Raw genomic sequence first — 17161 nt, forward strand, 5'->3', positions numbered from 1 at the left:
AACGGATTCATAGCAGTATTGCATATTAATCAAGCAGGACTAAATCTATGCAATTCAAGGTAACCATAACAAACCTTCGCTAAGTGTTTTTCTAAATATCTTCGTTTAATTGTAATTAGTTTACAATTGCATTCTTTATGGAAAGAGGTTGATCGAATTCATACAAGCAATGAGGAGATAGCAATACCTAGTAACTATGTTATATTATATAATTATAACAAACATCTACTTACTGTTTTTCCACAATTCTACGTAGCATTCTCTTAAGCTTACAATGGTGTTCGTAATGGATAGTGATTGCAAGGATTCATATTAGTACTGCGAAGAACGTAGGCAGAACAGAATCTATGTAATTCAAGGATACCATAATAAACATTCTCTAAGTGTTTTTCTATAATTCTCCATTTCATTCTAATCAGGTTACAATACCATTCTTTGTGGAAATAGCTTTATCGGATTCATACAAGCAATGAGGAGATAGCAATACCTAGTAACTATGTAATCTTATATATTTATACCAAACATCTACTTAATGTTTTTCCATAATTCTACAACGCATTCTCTTAAGCTTACATTGGTGTTCATACTGGAAAGCGATTGAAAGGATTCATATTAGTCCTGCGGAGAAATTAAGCAGAACTGAATCTGTGTAATTCGAGGTAACCATAATAAACATTCTATAAGTGTATTTCTAAAATTCTCCATTTCATTCTAATCAGTTTACAATACCATTCTTTGTGGAAAGAGCTTTATCGGATTCATACAAGCAATGAGGAGATAGCAATACCTAGTAACTATGTAATCTTATATAATGATAACGAACATCTACTTAATGTTTTTCCATAATTCTACATCGCATTCTCTTACGCTTACATTGGTGGTCATAGTGGAAAGCGATTGTAAGGATTAGTCCTGCGGAGAAATTAAGCAGAACTGAATCTATGTAATTTGAGGTAACCATAATAAACATTCTGTAAGTGTATTTCTAAAATTCTCCATTTCATTCTAATCAGTTTACAATACCATTCTTTGTGGAAAGAGCTTTATCGGATTCTTAAAAGCAATGAGGAGCTAGCAATACCTAGTAACGATATAATCTTATATATGTATAACAAACATCTACTTACTGTTTTTCCATATTTCTACATAGCATTCTATTAAGCTTACATTGCTGTTCATAGTGGACAGCGATTGAACGGAATCATAGCAGTAATGCATATTAATCAAGCAGGACTAAATCTATGTAATAGATAGCAATACCTAGTAACTATGTTATATTATATAATTATAACAAACATCTACTTACTGTTTTTCCGCAATTCTACGTAGCATTCTCTTAAGCTTACAACGGTGTTCGTAATGGATAGTGATTGCAAGGATTCATATTAGTACTGCGAAGAACGTAGGCAGAACTGAATCTATGTAATTCAAGGATACCATAATAAACATTCTATAAGTGTATTTCTAAAATTCTCCATTTCATTCTAATCAGTTTACAATACCATTCTTTGTGGAAAGAGCTTTATCGGATTCTTACAAGCAATGAGGAGATAGCAATACCTAGTAACTATATAATCTTATATAAGTATAACAAACATCTACTTACTGTTTTTCCATAATTCTACATAGCATTCTTTTAAGCTTACATTGCTGTTCATAGTGGAAAGCGATTGAACGGATTGATAGCAGTACCGCAGATTAATCAAGCAGGACTAAATCTATGTAATTCGTAACCATAACAAACATTCGCTAAGTGTTTTTCTAAAATTCTTCGTTTAATTCTAATCTGTTTACATTAGCATTCTTTATGGAAAGAGGTTGATCGAATTCATACAAGAATTGAGGAGATAGCAATACCTAGTAACTATGTAATCTTATATAATTATAACAAACATCTACTTAATGTTTTTCCATAATTCTACATCGCATTCTCTTAAGCTTACATTGGTGTTCATAGTGGAAAGCGATTGTAAGGATTAGTCCTGCGGAGAAATTAAGCAGAACTGAATCTATGTAATTCGAGGTAACCATAATAAACATTCTCTAAGTGTATTTCTAAAATTCTACGTTTAATTCGAATCAGTTTACAATACCATTCTTTGTGGAAAGAGATTTATCGGATTCATACAAGAAATGAGGAGATAGCAATACCTAGTAACTATGTTATATTATATAATTATAATAAACATCTAATTACTGTTTTTCCACAATTCTACGTAGCATTCTATTAAGCTTACATTGGTGTTCATAATGGATAGCGATTTAAAGGATTCATATTAGTACTGCGGAGAAATTAGGCAGAACTGAATCTAGGTAATTCAAGGATACCATAATAAACATTCTCTAAGTGTTTTTCTATAATTCTCTGTTTTATTCTAATCAGTTTACAATACCATTCTTGGTGGAAAGAGCTTTATCGGATTCATACAAGCAATGAGGAGATAATTATATCAAACATCTATTTAATGTTTTCCATAATTCTACACAGCATTCTATTCAGCTTACATTGCTGTTCATAGTGGAAAGCGATTGAAAGGATTCATATTAGTCCTGCGGAGAAATTAAGCAGAACTAAATCTATGTAATTCGAGGTAACAATAATAAACATTCTATAAGTGTATTTCTAAAATTCTCCATTTCATTGTAATCAGTTTACAATACCATTCTTTGTGGAAAGAGCTTTATCGGATTCATAAAAGTAATGAGGAGCAATACCTAGTAACTATGTAATATGATATAATTATAACAAACATCTACTTACTGTTTTTCCACAATTCTACGTAGCATTCTATTAAGCTTACATGGGTGTTCATAATGGAGAGCGATTGAAAGTTTTCATAATAGTACTGCGTTGAAATTAAGCAGAACTGCATCGATGTAATTCAAGGATACCATAATAAACATTCTCTAAGTTTTTTTCTAAGTATCTTCGTATAATTGTAATCAGTTTACAATACCATTCTTTGTGGAAAGAGCTTTATCGGATTCATATAAGCAATGAGGAGATAGCAATACCTAGTAACTATATAATCTTATATAAGTATAACAAACATCTACTTACTGCTTTTCCATAATTCTACATAGCATTCTATTAAGCTGACATTGCTGTTCATAGTGGAAAGCGATTGAATCGAATTCATACAAGAAATGAGGAGAAAGCAATACCTAGTAACTATGTAATCTTATATAATTATAGCAAACATATACTTACTGTTTTTCCACAATTCTATGTAGCATTCTCTTAAGCTTACAATGGTGTTCATAATGGATAGCGATTGCAAGGATTCATATTAGTACTGCGAAGAAAGTAGGCAGAACTGAATCTATGTAATTCAGGGATACCATAATAAACATTCTCTAAGTCTTTTTCTATAATTCTCCGTTTCATTCTAATCAGTTTACAATACCATTCTTTGTGGAAAGAGCTCTATCGGATTCATACAAACAAGAGGAGATAGCAATACCTAGTAACTATATAATCTTATATAAGTATAACAAACATCTACTTACTGTTTTTCCATAATTCTACATAGCATTCTTTTAAGCTTACATTGCTGTTCATAGTGAACAGCGATTGAATGGATTCATAGCTGTATTGCATATTAATCAAGCAGGACTAAATCCATGCAATTCAAGGTAACCATAACAAACCTTCGCTAAGTGTTTTTCTAAATATCTTCGTTTAATTCTAATTAGTTTACAATGGCATTCTTTATGGAAAGAGGTTGATCGAATTCATACAAGAAATGAGGAGATAGCAATACCTAGTGTCTATGTAATCTTATATAATTATAACAAACATCTATTTACTGTTTTTCCACAATTCTACGTAGCATTCTATTAAGCTTACATTGGTGTTCATAATGGATAGCGATTTAAAGGCTTCATATTACTCCTGCGGAGAAATTAAGCAGAACTGAATCTATGTAATTCGAGGTAACCATAATAAACATTCTCTAAGTGTATTTCTAAAATTCTACGTTTAATTCGAATCAGTTTACAATACCATTCTTTGTGGAAAGAGATTTATCGGATTCATACAAGCAATGAGGAGATAGCAATACCTAGTAACTATATAATCTTATATATGTATAACAAACATCTACTTACTGTTTTTCCATAATTCTACATAGCATTCTATTAAGCTTACATTGCTGTTCATAGTGGACAGCGATTGAACGGAATCATAGCAGTAATGCATATTAATCAAGCAGGACTAAATCTATGTAATAGATTACATAGATAGCAATACCTAGTAACTATGTTATATTATATAATTATAACAAACATCTACTTACTGTTTTTGCACAATTCTACGTAGCATTCTCTTAAGCTTACAATGGTGTTCGTAATGGATAGGGATTGCAAGGATTCATATTAGTACTGCGAAGAACGTAGGCAGAACTGAATCTATGTAATTCAAGGATACCATAATAAACATTCTCTAAGTGCTTTTCTATAATTCTCCATTTCATTCTAATCAGGTTACAATACCATTCTTTGTGGAAATAGCTTTATCGGATTCATACAAGCAATGAGGAGATAGCAATACCTAGTAACTATGTAATCTTATATAATTATAACAAACATCTACTTAATGTTTTTCCATAATTCTACAACGCATTCTCTTAAGCTTACATTGGTGGTCATAGTGGAAAGCGATTGAAAGGAGTCATATTAGTCCTGCGGAGAAATTAAGCAGAACTGAATCTATGTAATTCGGGGTACATAATAAACATTCTGTAAGTGTATTTCTAAAATTCTCCATTTCATTCTAATCAGTTTACAATACCATTCTTTGTGGAAAGAGCTTTATCGGATTCTTACAAGCAATGAGGAGATAGCAATACCTAGTAACTATATAATCTTATATAAGTATAACAAACATCTACTTACTGTTTTTCCATAATTCTACATAGCATTCTTTTAAGCTTACATTGCTGTTCATAGTGGACAGCGATTGAATGGATTCATAGCAGTATTGCATATTAATCAAGCAGGACTAAATCTATGCAATTCAAGGTAACCATAACAAACCTTCGCTAAGTGTTTTTCTAAATATCTTCGTTTAATTGTAATTAGTTTACAATTGCATTCTTTATGGAAAGAGGTTGATCGAATTCATACAAGAAATGAGGAGATAGCAATACCTAGCGTCTATGTAATCTTATATATAATTATAACAAACATCTACTTACTGTTTTTCCACAATTCTACGTAGCATTCTATTAAGCTTACATTGGTGTTCATAATGGATAGCGATTGAAAGGATTCATATTAGTACTGCGGAGAAATTAGGCAGACCTGAATCTAGGTAATTCAGGGATACCATAATAAACATTCTCTAAGTCTTTTTCCATAATTCTCCGTTTCATTCTAATCAGGTTACAATACCATTCTTTGTAAAAAGAGCTTTATCGGATTCATACAAGCAATGAGGAGATAGCAATACCTAGTAACTATGTTACATTATATAATTATAACAAACATCTACTTACTGTTTTCCCACAATTCTACGTAGCATTCTCTTAAGCTTACAATGGTGTTCGTAATGGATAGGGATTGCAAGGATTCATATTAGTACTGCGAAGAACGTAGGCAGAACTGAATCTATGTAATTCAGGGATACCATAATAAACATTCTCTAAGTGTTTTTCTATAATTCTCCATTTCATTCTAATCAGGTTACAATACCATTCTTTGTGGAAATAGCTTTATCGGATTCATACAAGCAATGAGGAGATAGCAATACCTAGTAACTATGTAATCTTATATAATTATACCAAACATCTACTTAATGTTTTTCCATAATTCTACAACGCATTCTCTTAAGCTTACATTGGTGTTCATACTGGAAAGCGATTGAAAGGATTCATATTAGTCCTGCGGAGAAATTAAGCAGAACTGAATCCTTGTAATTCGAGGTAACCATAATAAACATTCTATAAGTGTATTTCTAAAATTCTCCATTTCATTCTAATCAGTTTACAATACCATTCTTTGTGGAAAGAGCTTTATCGGATTCATACAAGCAATGAGGAGATAGCAATACCTAGTAACTATGTAATCTTATATAATGATAACGAACATCTACTTAATGTTTTTCCATAATTCTACATCGCATTCTCTTACGCTTACATTGGTGGTCATAGTGGAAAGCGATTGAAAGGATTCATATTAGTCCTGTGGAGAAATTAAGCAGAACTGAATCTATGTAATTCGAGGAAACCATAATAAACATTCTATAAGTGTATTTCTAAAATTCTCCATTTCATTCTAATCAGTTTACAATACCATTCTTTGTGGAAAGAGCTCTATCGGATTCATAAAACCAAGAGGAGATAGCAATACCTAGTAACTATATAATGCTATATAAGTATAACTAACATCTACTTACTGTTTTTCCACAATTCTACGTAGCATTCTATTAAGCTTACATTGGTGTTCATAGTGGATAGCTATTCTCTAAGTGTATTTCTAACATTCTCCGTTAAATTCGAATCAGTTTACAATACGATTCTTTTTGGAAAGAGATTTATCGGATTCATACAAGCAACGAGGAGATAGCAATACCTAGTAGCTATGTTATATTATATAATTTTAACAAACATCTACTTAATGTTTTTCCATAATTCTACAACGCATTCTCTTAAGCTTACATTGGTGTTCATAGTGGAAAGCGATTGAAAGGATTCATATTAGTCCTGCGGAGAAATTAAGCAGAACTGAATCTGTGTAATTCGAGGTAACCATAATAAACATTCTATAAGTGTATTTCTAAAATTCTCCATTTCATTCTAATCAGTTTACAATTCCATTCTTTGTGGAAAGAGCTCTATCGGATTCATACAACCAAGAGGAGATAGCAATACCTAGTAACTATATAATGTTATATAAGTATAACTAACATCTACTTACTGTTTTTCCACAATTCTACGTAGCATTCTATTAAGCTTACATTGGTGTTCATAGTGGATAGCTATTCTCTAAGTGTATTTCTAAAATTCTCCGTTAAATTCGAATCAGTTTACAATACGATTCTTTTTGGAAAGAGATTTATCGGATTCATACAAGCAATGAGGAGATAGCAATACCTAGTAGCTATGTTATATTATATTATTATAACAAACATCTACTTACTGTTTTTCCACTATTCTACGTAGCATTCTATTAAGCTTACATTGGTGTTCATAATGGATAGCGATTGAAAGGATTCATATTAGTACTGCGGAGAAATTAGGCAGAACTGAATCTAGGTAATTCAGGGATATGATAATAAACATTCTCTAAGTCTTTTTCTATAATTCTCCGTTTCATTCTAATAAGGTTACAATACCATTCTTTGTGGAAAGAGCTTTATCGGATTCATACAAGCAATGAGGAGATAGCAATACCTAGTAACTATGTAATCTTATATAATTATAACAAACATCTACTTAATGTTTTTCCATAATTCTACATCGCATTCTCTTAAGCTTACATTGGTGTTCATAGTGGAAAGCGATTGTAAGGATTAGTCCTGCGGAGAAATTAAGCAGAACTGAATCTATGTAATTCGAGGTAACCATAATAAACATTCTGTAAGTGTATTTCTAAAATTCTCCATTTCATTCTAATCAGTTTACAATACCATTCTTTGTGGAAAGAGCTTTATCAGATTCTTACAAGCAATGAGGAGATAGCAATACCTAGTAACTATATAATCTTATATAAGTATAACAAACATCTACTTACTGTTTTTCCATAATTCTACATAGCATTCTTTTAAGCTTACATTGCTGTTCATAGTGGACAGCGATTGAATGGATTCATAGCAGTATTGCATATTAATCAAGCAGGACTAAATCTATGCAATTCAAGGTAACCATAACAAACCTTCGCTAAGTGTTTTTCTAAATATCTTCGTTTAATTGTAATTAGTTTACAATTGCATTCTTTATGGAAAGAGGTTGATCGAATTCATACAAGAAATGAGGAGATAGCAATACCTAGCGTCTATGTAATCTTATATAATTATAACAAACATCTACTTACTGTTTTTCCACAATTCTACGTAGCATTCTATTAAGCTTACATTGGTGTTCATAATGGATAGCGATTGAAAGGATTCATATTAGTACTGCGGAGAAATTAGGCAGACCTGAATCTAGGTAATTCAGGGATACCATAATAAACATTCTCTAAGTCTTTTTCCATAATTCTCCGTTTCATTCTAATCAGGTTACAATACCATTCTTTGTAAAAAGAGCTTTATCGGATTCATACACGCAATGAGGAGATAGCAATACCTAGTAACTATGTTATATTATATAATTATAACAAACATCTACTTACTGTTTTTCCACAATTCTACGTAGCATTCTCTTAAGCTTACAATGGTGTTCGTAATGGATAGTGATTGCAAGGATTCATATTAGTACTGCGAAGAACGTAGGCAGAACTGAATCTATGTAATTCAAGGATACCATAATAAACATTCTCTAAGTGTTTTTCTATAATTCTCCATTTCATTCTAATCAGGTTACAATACCATTCTTTGTGGAAATAGCTTTATCGGATTCATACAAGCAATGAGGAGATAGCAATACCTAGTAACTATGTAATCTTATATAATTATACCAAACATCTACTTAATGTTTTTCCATAATTCTACAACGCATTCTCTTAAGCTTACATTGGTGTTCATACTGGAAAGCGATTGAAAGGATTCATATTAGTCCTGCGGAGAAATTAAGCAGAACTGAATCTGTGTAATTCGAGGTAACCATAATAAACATTCTATAAGTGTATTTCTAAAATTCTCCATTTCATTCTAATCAGTTTACAATACCATTCTTTGTGGAAAGAGCTTTATCGGATTCATACAAGCAATGAGGAGATAGCAATACCTAGTAACTATGTAATCTTATATAATGATAACGAACATCTACTTAATGTTTTTCCATAATTCTACATCGCATTCTCTTACGCTTACATTGGTGGTCATAGTGGAAAGCGATTGTAAGGATTAGTCCTGCGGAGAAATTAAGCAGAACTGAATCTATGTAATTTGAGGTAACCATAATAAACATTCTGTAAGTGTATTTCTAAAATTCTCCATTTCATTCTAATCAGTTTACAATACCATTCTTTGTGGAAAGAGCTTTATCGGTTTCTTAAAAGCAATGAGGAGCTAGCAATACCTAGTAACGATATAATCTTATATATGTATAACAAACATCTACTTACTGTTTTTCCATAATTCTACATAGCATTCTATTAAGCTTACATTGCTGTTCATAGTGGACAGCGATTGAACGGAATCATAGCAGTAATGCATATTAATCAAGCAGGACTAAATCTATGTAATAGATAGCAATACCTAGTAACTATGTTATATTATATAATTATAACAAACATCTACTTACTGTTTTTCCGCAATTCTACGTAGCATTCTCTTAAGCTTACAACGGTGTTCGTAATGGATAGTGATTGCAAGGATTCATATTAGTACTGCGAAGAACGTAGGCAGAACTGAATCTATGTAATTCAAGGATACCATAATAAACATTCTATAAGTGTATTTCTAAAATTCTCCATTTCATTCTAATCAGTTTACAATACCATTCTTTGTGGAAAGAGCTTTATCGGATTCATACAAGCAATGAGGAGATAGCAATACCTAGTAACTATGTAATCTTATATAATGATAACGAACATCTACTTAATGTTTTTCCATAATTCTACATCGCATTCTCTTACGCTTACATTGGTGGTCATAGTGGAAAGCGATTGTAAGGATTAGTCCTGCGGAGAAATTAAGCAGAACTGAATCTATGTAATTCGAGGTAACCATAATAAACATTCTGTAAGTGTATTTCTAAAATTCTCCATTTCATTCTAATCAGTTTACAATACCATTCTTTGTGGAAAGAGCTTTATCGGATTCTTACAAGCAATGAGGAGATAGCAATACCTAGTAACTATATAATCTTATATAAGTATAACAAACATCTACTTACTGTTTTTCCATAATTCTACATAGCATTCTTTTAAGCTTACATTGCTGTTCATAGTGGAAAGCGATTGAACGGATTGATAGCAGTACCGCAGATTAATCAAGCAGGACTAAATCTATGTAATTCGTAACCATAACAAACATTCGCTAAGTGTTTTTCTAAAATTCTTCGTTTAATTCTAATCTGTTTACATTGGCATTCTTTATGGAAAGAGGTTGATCGAATTCATACAAGAATTGAGGAGATAGCAATACCTAGTAACTATGTAATCTTATATAATTATAACAAACATCTACTTAATGTTTTTCCATAATTCTACATCGCATTCTCTTAAGCTTACATTGGTGTTCATAGTGGAAAGCGATTGTAAGGATTAGTCCTGCGGAGAAATTAAGCAGAACTGAATCTATGTAATTCGAGGTAACCATAATAAACATTCTCTAAGTGTATTTCTAAAATTCTACGTTTAATTCGAATCAGTTTACAATACCATTCTTTGTGGAAAGAGATTTATCGGATTCATACAAGAAATGAGGAGATAGCAATACCTAGTAACTATGTTATATTATATAATTATAATAAACATCTAATTACTGTTTTTCCACAATTCTACGTAGCATTCTATTAAGCTTACATTGGTGTTCATAATGGATAGCGATTTAAAGGATTCATATTAGTACTGCGGAGAAATTAGGCAGAACTGAATCTAGGTAATTCAAGGATACCATAATAAACATTCTCTAAGTGTTTTTCTATAATTCTCTGTTTCATTCTAATCAGTTTACAATACCATTCTTGGTGGAAAGAGCTTTATCGGATTCATACAAGCAATGAGGAGATAATTATATCAAACATCTATTTAATGTTTTCCATAATTCTACACAGCATTCTATTCAGCTTACATTGCTGTTCATAGTGGAAAGCGATTGAAAGGATTCATATTAGTCCTGCGGAGAAATTAAGCAGAACTAAATCTATGTAATTCGAGGTAACAATAATAAACATTCTATAAGTGTATTTCTAAAATTCTCCATTTCATTGTAATCAGTTTACAATACCATTCTTTGTGGAAAGAGCTTTATCGGATTCATAAAAGTAATGAGGAGCAATACCTAGTAACTATGTAATATGATATAATTATAACAAACATCTACTTACTGTTTTTCCACAATTCTACGTAGCATTCTATTAAGCTTACATGGGTGTTCATAATGGAGAGCGATTGAAAGTTTTCATAATAGTACTGCGTTGAAATTAAGCAGAACTGCATCGATGTAATTCAAGGATACCATAATAAACATTCTCTAAGTTTTTTTCTAAGTATCTTCGTATAATTGTAATCAGTTTACAATACCATTCTTTGTGGAAAGAGCTTTATCGGATTCATATAAGCAATGAGGAGATAGCAATACCTAGTAACTATATAATCTTATATAAGTATAACAAACATCTACTTACTGCTTTTCCATAATTCTACATAGCATTCTATTAAGCTGACATTGCTGTTCATAGTGGAAAGCGATTGAATCGAATTCATACAAGAAATGAGGAGAAAGCAATACCTAGTAACTATGTAATCTTATATAATTATAGCAAACATATACTTACTGTTTTTCCACAATTCTATGTAGCATTCTCTTAAGCTTACAATGGTGTTCATAATGGATAGCGATTGCAAGGATTCATATTAGTACTGCGAAGAAAGTAGGCAGAACTGAATCTATGTAATTCAGGGATACCATAATAAACATTCTCTAAGTCTTTTTCTATAATTCTCCGTTTCATTCTAATCAGTTTACAATACCATTCTTTGTGGAAAGAGCTCTATCGGATTCATACAAACAAGAGGAGATAGCAATACCTAGTAACTATATAATCTTATATAAGTATAACAAACATCTACTTACTGTTTTTCCATAATTCTACATAGCATTCTTTTAAGCTTACATTGCTGTTCATAGTGAACAGCGATTGAATGGATTCATAGCTGTATTGCATATTAATCAAGCAGGACTAAATCCATGCAATTCAAGGTAACCATAACAAACCTTCGCTAAGTGTTTTTCTAAATATCTTCGTTTAATTCTAATTAGTTTACAATGGCATTCTTTATGGAAAGAGGTTGATCGAATTCATACAAGAAATGAGGAGATAGCAATACCTAGTGTCTATGTAATCTTATATAATTATAACAAACATCTATTTACTGTTTTTCCACAATTCTACGTAGCATTCTATTAAGCTTACATTGCTGTTCATAGTGGACAGCGATTGAACGGATTCATAGCAGTATTGCATATTAATCAAGCAGGACTAAATCTATGCAATTCAAGGTAACCATAACAAACCTTCGCTAAGTGTTTTTCTAAATATCTTCGTTTAATTGTAATTAGTTTACAATTGCATTCTTTATGGAAAGAGGTTGATCGAATTCATACAAGAAATGAGGAGATAGCAATACCTAGCATCTATGTAATCTTATATAATTATAACAAACATCTACTTACTGTTTTTCCACAATTCTACGTAGCATTCTATTAAGCGTACATTGGTGTTCATAATGGATAGCGATTGAAAGGATTCATATTAGTACTGCGGAGAAATTAGGCAGAACTGAATCTAGGTAATTCAGGGATACCATAATAAACATTCTCTAAGTCTTTTTCTATAATTCTCCGTTTCATTCTAATCAGGTTACAATACCATTCTTTGTAAAAAGAGCTTTATCGGAGTCATACAAGCAATGAGGAGATAGCAATACCTAGTAACTATGTAATCTTATATAATTATAACAAACATCTACTTAATGTTTTTCCATAATTCTACATCGCATTCTCTTAAGCTTACATTGGTGTTCATAGTGGAAAGCGATTGTAAGGATTAGTCCTGCGGAGAAATTAAGCAGAACTGAATCTATGTAATTCGAGGTAACCATAATAAACATTATATAAGTGTATTTCTAAAATTCTCCATTTCATTCTAATCAGTTTACAATACCATTCTTTGTGGAAAGAGCTTTATCGGATTCATACAAGCAATGAGGAGATAGCAATACCTAGTAACTATATAATCTTATATATGTATAACAAACATCTACTTACTGTTTTTCCATAATTCTACATAGCATTCTATTAAGCTTACATTGCTGTTCATAGTGGACAGCGATTGAACGGAATCATAGCAGTAATGCATATTAATCAAGCAGGACTAAATCTATGTAATAGATTACATAGATAGCAATACCTAGTAACTATGTTATATTATATAATTATAACAAACATCTACTTACTGTTTTTGCACAATTCTACGTAGCATTCTCTTAAGCTTACAATGGTGTTCGTAATGGATAGGGATTGCAAGGATTCATATTAGTACTGCGAAGAACGTAGGCAGAACTGAATCTATGTAATTCAAGGATACCATAATAAACATTCTCTAAGTGCTTTTCTATAATTCTCCATTTCATTCTAATCAGGTTACAATACCATTCTTTGTGGAAATAGCTTTATCGGATTCATACAAGCAATGAGGAGATAGCAATACCTAGTAACTATGTAATCTTATATAATTATAACAAACATCTACTTAATGTTTTTCCATAATTCTACAACGCATTCTCTTAAGCTTACATTGGTGGTCATAGTGGAAAGCGATTGAAAGGAGTCATATTAGTCCTGCGGAGAAATTAAGCAGAACTGAATCTATGTAATTCGGGGTACATAATAAACATTCTGTAAGTGTATTTCTAAAATTCTCCATTTCATTCTAATCAGTTTACAATACCATTCTTTGTGGAAAGAGCTTTATCGGATTCTTACAAGCAATGAGGAGATAGCAATACCTAGTAACTATATAATCTTATATAAGTATAACAAACATCTACTTACTGTTTTTCCATAATTCTACATAGCATTCTTTTAAGCTTACATTGCTGTTCATAGTGGACAGCGATTGAATGGATTCATAGCAGTATTGCATATTAATCAAGCAGGACTAAATCTATGCAATTCAAGGTAACCATAACAAACCTTCGCTAAGTGTTTTTCTAAATATCTTCGTTTAATTGTAATTAGTTTACAATTGCATTCTTTATGGAAAGAGGTTGATCGAATTCATACAAGAAATGAGGAGATAGCAATACCTAGCGTCTATGTAATCTTATATATAATTATAACAAACATCTACTTACTGTTTTTCCACAATTCTACGTAGCATTCTATTAAGCTTACATTGGTGTTCATAATGGATAGCGATTGAAAGGATTCATATTAGTACTGCGGAGAAATTAGGCAGACCTGAATCTAGGTAATTCAGGGATACCATAATAAACATTCTCTAAGTCTTTTTCCATAATTCTCCGTTTCATTCTAATCAGGTTACAATACCATTCTTTGTAAAAAGAGCTTTATCGGATTCATACAAGCAATGAGGAGATAGCAATACCTAGTAACTATGTTACATTATATAATTATAACAAACATCTACTTACTGTTTTCCCACAATTCTACGTAGCATTCTCTTAAGCTTACAATGGTGTTCGTAATGGATAGGGATTGCAAGGATTCATATTAGTACTGCGAAGAACGTAGGCAGAACTGAATCTATGTAATTCAGGGATACCATAATAAACATTCTCTAAGTGTTTTTCTATAATTCTCCATTTCATTCTAATCAGGTTAGAATACCATTCTTTGTGGAAATAGCTTTATCGGATTCATACAAGCAATGAGGAGATAGCAATACCTAGTAACTATGTTATCTTATATAATTATACCAAACATCTACTTAATGTTTTTCCATAATTCTACAACGCATTCTCTTAAGCTTACATTGCTGTTCATAGTGGACAGCGATTGAACGGAATCATAGCAGTAATGCATATTAATCAAGCAGGACTAAATCTATGTAATAGATAGCAATACCTAGTAACTATGTTATATTATATAATTATAACAAACATCTACTTACTGTTTTTCCGCAATTCTACGTAGCATTCTCTTAAGCTTACAACGGTGTTCGTAATGGATAGTGATTGCAAGGATTCATATTAGTACTGCGAAGAACGTAGGCAGAACTGAATCTATGTAATTCAAGGATACCATAATAAACATTCTATAAGTGTATTTCTAAAATTCTCCATTTCATTCTAATCAGTTTACAATACCATTCTTTGTGGAAAGAGCTTTATCGGATTCATACAAGCAATGAGGAGATAGCAATACCTAGTAACTATGTAATCTTATATAATTATAACGAACATCTACTTAATGTTTTTCCATAATTCTACATCGCATTCTCTTACGCTTACATTGGTGGTCATAGTGGAAAGCGATTGTAAGGATTAGTCCTGCGGAGAAATTAAGCAGAACTGAATCTATGTAATTCGAGGTAACCATAATAAACATTCTGTAAGTGTATTTCTAAAATTCTCCATTTCATTCTAATCAGTTTACAATACCATTCTTTGTGGAAAGAGCTTTATCGGATTCTTACAAGCAATGAGGAGATAGCAATACCTAGTAACTATATAATCTTATATAAGTATAACAAACATCTACTTACTGTTTTTCCATAATTCTACATAGCATTCTTTTAAGCTTACATTGCTGTTCATAGTGGAAAGCGATTGAACGGATTGATAGCAGTACCGCAGATTAATCAAGCAGGACTAAATCTATGTAATTCGTAACCATAACAAACATTCGCTAAGTGTTTTTCTAAAATTCTTCGTTTAATTCTAATCTGTTTACATTGGCATTCTTTATGGAAAGAGGTTGATCGAATTCATACAAGAATTGAGGAGATAGCAATACCTAGTAACTATGTAATCTTATATAATTATAACAAACATCTACTTAATGTTTTTCCATAATTCTACATCGCATTCTCTTAAGCTTACATTGGTGTTCATAGTGGAAAGCGATTGTAAGGATTAGTCCTGCGGAGAAATTAAGCAGAACTGAATCTATGTAATTCGAGGTAACCATAATAAACATTCTCTAAGTGTATTTCTAAAATTCTACGTTTAATTCGAATCAGTTTACAATACCATTCTTTGTGGAAAGAGATTTATCGGATTCATACAAGAAATGAGGAGATAGCAATACCTAGTAACTATGTTATATTATATAATTATAATAAACATCTAATTACTGTTTTTCCACAATTCTACGTAGCATTCTATTAAGCTTACATTGGTGTTCATAATGGATAGCGATTTAAAGGATTCATATTAGTACTGCGGAGAAATTAGGCAGAACTGAATCTAGGTAATTCAAGGATACCATAATAAACATTCTCTAAGTGTTTTTCTATAATTCTCTGTTTCATTCTAATCAGTTTACAATACCATTCTTGGTGGAAAGAGCTTTATCGGATTCATACAAGCAATGAGGAGATAATTATATCAAACATCTATTTAATGTTTTCCATAATTCTACACAGCATTCTATTCAGCTTACATTGCTGTTCATAGTGGAAAGCGATTGAAAGGATTCATATTAGTCCTGCGGAGAAATTAAGCAGAACTAAATCTATGTAATTCGAGGTAACAATAATAAACATTCTATAAGTGTATTTCTAAAATTCTCCATTTCATTGTAATCAGTTTACAATACCATTCTTTGTGGAAAGAGCTTTATCGGATTCATAAAAGTAATGAGGAGCAATACCTAGTAACTATGTAATATGATATAATTATAACAAACATCTACTTACTGTTTTTCCACAATTCTACGTAGCATTCTATTAAGCTTACATGGGTGTTCATAATGGAGAGCGATTGAAAGTTTTCATAATAGTACTGCGTTGAAATTAAGCAGAACTGCATCGATGTAATTCAAGGATACCATAATAAACATTCTCTAAGTTTTTTTCTAAGTATCTTCGTATAATTGTAATCAGTTTACAATACCATTCTTTGTGGAAAGAGCTTTATCGGATTCATATAAGCAATGAGGAGATAGCAATACCTAGTAACTATATAATCTTATATAAGTATAACAAACATCTACTTACTGCTTTTCCATAATTCTACATAGCATTCTATTAAGCTGACATTGCTGTTCATAGTGGAAAGCGATTGAATCGAATTCATACAAGAAATGAGGAGAAAGCAATACCTAGTAACTATGTAATCTTATATAATTATAGCAAACATATAC

The sequence above is a fragment of the Heteronotia binoei genome, chromosome 16, assembly GCF_032191835.1.
Source record: "Heteronotia binoei isolate CCM8104 ecotype False Entrance Well chromosome 16, APGP_CSIRO_Hbin_v1, whole genome shotgun sequence".
In the NCBI taxonomy this organism is placed as follows: domain Eukaryota; kingdom Metazoa; phylum Chordata; class Lepidosauria; order Squamata; family Gekkonidae; genus Heteronotia; species Heteronotia binoei.